Source organism: Agelaius phoeniceus, chromosome 5 (genome assembly GCF_051311805.1).
Source record: "Agelaius phoeniceus isolate bAgePho1 chromosome 5, bAgePho1.hap1, whole genome shotgun sequence".
In the NCBI taxonomy this organism is placed as follows: domain Eukaryota; kingdom Metazoa; phylum Chordata; class Aves; order Passeriformes; family Icteridae; genus Agelaius; species Agelaius phoeniceus.
The window spans coordinates 48943750-48949749 of NC_135269.1; positions in this window are offsets into that span (position 1 = coordinate 48943750).

Below are 6000 nucleotides of genomic sequence, written 5' to 3' on the forward strand. Positions count from 1 at the left end.
TCCCAACCAAATGTGATACCCCAAACTGAGGATTTCTTCCTACTTGGCAAGAAAAGGTGCAGTATTGAGTATATTGTGGGTGGCTTGGAGGAGATGAAACTTTTTTTACTGAAAACTAGTTCTGGAAAGCAGAAATCCTGAAGTATCTTGAGGCTGGGTTTTCTTTATCTCACTGCTAATCACTTAGAGAAAGTGAAACCTTTTCTAGTTCCGTGGTTTAATTTTTTTTAATTAGAATGGCAGCACCAATGTTTCTGGAACCTTCTGAAGTCAATTAATAGTTTTAAAATAACTTGAAGATGAAAAGTAGTAAATGTTTACTCCAGGTAACTGTGTTCTCAACATTCCAGTTTCACAGAACTCAATATGGAAATTTGGTTGGCTGACAATATCTGGCTATTACACCCAGGCCTTGAGGCTCTGGTTGCATCTTGCCACTCAGCTTCCCTGCTCTGAATCTTGGCTCAAGGTGTGGTATCTTTTATTTCAGAAATACCCTGATGCTGTTACTGCAGGTAAATTTTAGTTCTCAGCCAATTGAACTTGTATACTGAGCTAACTGCAGCTATTTATTTACTTACCAGAAGACAACATTTAAATAAAGAACCAAATAAAATCAAAAAGAATCAAATAAAAGTTTAAAAAAACCCAACATCCTTTAATCCAACATAATCCCAAGTGGTCTCCTTAGGATTGCATGATTAGAAGTATTATTTGCTATAGCAGCACTAGTCTGCACTCCTAATCATTCAGAGAACATCTATGGGTGGGCAATCTCATTAGTGCAGGAAAAGGTTGTATTACTAAGTGCTCCATCTTTCAAACTGATAAGAACAAGTCCCTACTGACAGAAGTCTGTGGAAAGGGAATAGGATGTGGAATTTTAGGCTCCCATTTTGGAGGAGCCTGCCAGCAGTCCTCATACGTGGTGGTACACAGGTCTCAGTCCCATTAGCAGAGGTAATAGGAAGACAGAGCTCTTTGGGAGGGGTTCTCTAGGGACTCCAGTAACAGGACAGGAATTAGAAGCCTCTGAGGAATGTCAGAGTCCCACCCCATTAGCTAACCCATATCCTTCAGTCCACATTCATAGCGATAGGGCTGACATCCATAAGTGAGGCAACACTGAGTCATCAGTCATCCAATCTAGCAAATTACTTTCACAGGATTCCCCACATCTCATAAAGCAGACAAGAAATGTGGAGGTGTTATTTTTTGGTCGAGCACGGTGCTTTCACCCCAGGCCAGTGACATTGCCTCTTCTATTGTTAATAGTGACCCCTACAGGAAACCTCTCTGAGGGAAGGCACAGGAGTGAGACCTGGCCAGCTGCCTGCTCATACCAATCTGCAGCCAATTCAGCTGACTGAGGGAATCATAGGATGATCACAGTTGGAGGAGATCTTAAAGATTTTCCAGTCTAACCATCCACCCAGTACTACCACTGTACCCACTAAACCACATCACCCAGGGCCAGATGCAGATGCCTCTTAAACATCTCCAGGTATGGTTAGTCAAGCACCTCTCTGGGCAACTTATTCCAATCACCCCAACAGTGGTTTTTTTTTCCTAACAAACATCTAATCTGAATCTCCCATCTCAATTTAAGGTAATTTCCTCTCACTGCAGGCACAGTAGAAGAGACCAATCCCCACCTCACGACAGCCTCCCTTCAGGTAGCTGAGGAGAGTGATGAGCTGCTCCCTGAGTGTCCTCTTCTCAAGACTAAACAAACCCAGCTTCCTCAGGCACTCTTCATAAAACATGTTTTCTAGACCTTTCACCTTATTGCCCTTCACTGGACAGGCTCCAGTGTTGCCATGACCTTTTTAAAGTGAGGGGCCCAAAACTGAACTGTACTCAAGATGTGGCATCACCGATGCCGAGTACAGGAGGGAAGGTCTCAGGTTTTGGGGGGGCTCTTTTCTTTTGGGGCACTGTGTTCTTACCCCAGCCAACAACCAAGCCCCACACAGCTGCTCACTCATTCCCCCACCACCAGGATTTGGGGTAAAATCAAAAGGATAAAAGCTGGAATACTCGTAAATTGAGATAGAGATGTTTAATAGGGAAAGCAAAAGGCATGCACACAAGCAAAGCAAAAGAAGGAACTAAGTCACTGCTTCCTATGGGCAGGCAGGTGTTCCACCATCTCCAGGAGAGCAGAGCCCCATCACACGTAATGGTGACTTGGGATGTCAAATGCCATCACTCCAAACATTCCCCCTTTCTCCTCCTCCCCACTTTACATACTGAACATTATGTTGTATGGTAATATATGGAATTGCCCTTTGGTCACTTGGAATCATTTGCCCTGGCTGTGCCTCCTCCCAACTTGCCATGCATCCCCAATCTTCTCACCAACACTGCTCAGCAACAACAAAAACATCTTGATATTATCAGGACTGTTTTCAGCAGAAATCTAAGCCACAGCCCCTCAGCCCACCATACCTCAGCTCCAACCCGCACACAGGCTTAAGTCATGTTGTGAGGGAAGAATTTGCTTTAATAAGGACAAAAGGCAAAAAGCCCATTGTCCAGAGTATCTGCATGCAGCTGACACTTCCTCCAGTTAAAAAAAAAAACCTTTGTAGATGTTCATATTATCAGGACTGTGCAGCAGCTTACTTGGAGCATAACATTGAGGCTGCATGCGCTCTATGCCTGTAAAAGTAGCATGGGACAGGGACAATTTATAGTTAAGCAATGATGTAAAGTCTGGAGAATAATAATAGAAAACAGAATTGGAAAGAAGGCAAAAGTTATTTCCTTTGGAAAATGTTGCTTTTGGGTCTCCAAATTATCTCTTAATCCACCAAACTGTGCTAGGTGTTGTCTTAGAAGAAGCCATTAGAAGATTTACATTTAACTTTAGTGAGCACGTAAGAATAAGGTAACTTTAGACTAATAAATGATGTTTCACATTAGCAAATAGCTCAAGGGAGTAATTTCTCTTCCCCTTTGTGTAAGAAATTGGTTCATCCTTTAAAAAATTTCCTTTTTTCTGGAGCACATCATTAGCACACTGACCAGTCAACATCTGCCAATTTAAGCAGACATTTCACTTCCCACCAAGGGTGGAAGAGTGAAGATTTAGGCCACCATCTCAGATAGGACTTTTCTCAGAGTTTTTGCAGTAGACTCACAAAATATATGTGAGTCCATCTTGAATGAGCAGCAATGGTAAACACATATTGTGGCAACTAGAGTCAGAGAAGAAAATGCAAAGTTCTGGTTTATATTAGCTGCAAATAAGTATGTAATAGTCTTCAAACTATGAAATGTTTTCTTTCCTTTGTTTTGACTAGATTTCTAATAAGTCAAACAATATAATAAAAGTCAGAACAGAGCGGCTAAAGCCAATCCTCTCTTTGGCCTAAAACAACAGTAATGCAGGCAAGAGAAGTATTTTACTGTCTCAGTCATTTTGGAAACTAAACTGGATGGCTAATTGAGTCAAAGTTTAATTTCCTGTATATTTGTCCAAAATTCAACATTTGTTTTTGCCGGATGATAATGTGCTATACTCACCATGTTCAAAGTCAAGGCATAACATTGTTTAGCAGCTTCTGTTTTATCTTTGTGATATGAACACGAATAGTCTCTATGAGTTAGCTTCTCACAGTCAAACTGCAACACAGTTAATGCAAGCCACTTATCTGGCTTGCTGTGAAATGGTGCTGTAAAATATGGTAAATACTGCGTGAAAAACATTTTTGCGTTGCTTAGACACAAGACTTCAGTGAAAGCAGGGTTTGCTTGCCAGCTTGCAGGGGAGTCAAATGGGCTCAAAAAGGTGCTCTCTGTTCCTGCAATATCTAATTTTTCCATGTGTACTTTATAACTTGCCAGGAAACAACCAGGCAATAATGTTGCAATTAAATAGCAAAATAGGTAACATTGGAGGTTATGGGCAGCTGATGCTGATGTTCCCACTGTCCCTTTGAGTTTCTCTTCCCACTGACTGTAATTGAATCTGGATTCCTAAACTTGCATTTCCTTAATTGCACCTAAGGTAGATGCCTAAAGCAAGCATAGTATTATCACTAAGTAAATATAATAATTGTGTGTTAAATCTATTCCCACTTCGGTGTCTCTACTTTCCCCTTTTCCTGCTTTTTTAAGATAACAAAAGAAAATAACTTTCAGATGCTTAGTATTCAGCCAGATGTGAGGTATGCAAGCTCTTTTTCCTACACCTTCACTTCCCTCTGGTAAAGGCAGATTAGACAAATGGTAAACAAATCCTTTCAAATCTGGTCCTTACATTTTAAAGCTGTAACTACTAATTAGAGCAATGTTATTGATAGGAACTTCAAGTGCTAAACACCCTTAGAGATATAGTATTTAATCCTGCAAACCGATGAGCACTCTTGACCTGACCCAGCATTACATTTAAAAAGATGTATGGCACTTTTTTTACATAAGACTGCTATTAAATGCATTGGGTGAAAATAGATAATGGCAAGATAAAGTTCATGTCACCTAATTTTAGCTATTTAACAGTAAGATGTCAATGTGAAGCTAATCATCAAAACTCAGCCTGGTTCTAAAGAGAGGAGGTAAAAGCATCTCCAGAGGGTGATTATATTTCAGACATTTATTTATGAATGACTGAATTTTTCTCACTCATTCCTCTCTTTCCCTCTCTTGATGGTAGCCCTTTGGTTTAGACTACACAAGTGACTTTCTGAGAGTCAAAGTAATTCAGTCTAATTACCTATCTATTTCTGCAGAATTTGTGATTATTTCATTTAGTCTTTGATCAGCTTAAAATATTGATATAATTTGAATACAAAGATAAGGTCTGTGTCCCTCTGTTATTACATGTAAGCAGGAAGAGAAAATAAATTCTACCAGCCTCTTGAACTCTTTTTTTTTATAATATTACACAAGAATGAAATCCCTTGGCCATGAAATTGTCAGAGAGAAATCATTTATTCTCTTCGTATCTCTTACTGTATCTGCAGATTGCTGTCACACCCACAGTGATAAATTTATACCGAGTTCTCTGATGGAAAGAATTCAGGCAGTGAGAAGTAACTGCCTGATAGGAGTGCAGCTCTTATCTAGATGTGGAGTCTCTGCTAAAAATGAATTAACAACTTGTTGAGAAAAAAAAGCACTGTACTTCCATTCTTATCTATTAGAAAGTTTTTTCAACAAGTGGATCACAACTAAAGCTAAAGATCATCAAAAGGCAGCCACACAGAACTGTGGAAAAGTCTGTAGTTGAGGTTTGCCAAAGACCTCCTTGTGTGGTCTTGAGATCCTCTGAATTCTGATTAAAACCATAAAAAACTGTGATAAAATCTCAGTGCACTTACTACTGAAAGGAACAAATAGAAAGCTTGATCAGAAACATCTAGAATGAGTGAAATGTGGATAGAAGATTCAAACTTTTGCGCAGTACCTGGCTTCATTTTAATTTCCACGTAGTATTAATAAATAAAACTTTATCACAAGCTTGACACAACATATTTTTGAGTGCAGTGAAGGCTTTTTAATGATGTGTTCTCACAAGCTCAAGTTAACACATCTCAATTGTCTGTCAGTCAAATGGCAGTGGCTGGATGTTCATGTGCTCCCAGCCCATTGCAAACAGGCAGCTTAAACCTTCATGGGTGACTGCTTATAAGCCCAGTTTCCTTTGCATTTGCAACAGGCCAGGAACACACTTGGACCAGTCAGTCTCTACCAGATCACTGAAAGCCAGTCATATCTTGCAATCAAGAAGGCAAATTGAATTAGAAATGGGAGCCTGAAGAGCTACTGATTCTTTCACCAGTGGATTTGGCGGGGGGGAAATGGGAAGATTTTCCCTTTTACTAAATTTTTCTTTTTTCAATAATTTTTCAATTATTCAACTGCAAATAATTGTAATACAATGTAAGTCTGAGCCACAGTTTGATTAAATTGTTGTGATTTTTTCCCCACAATTCTGGCCTATATTTGTACTAATCATTGAAGTTCACACATATTTCTTCTAAATAAAATATT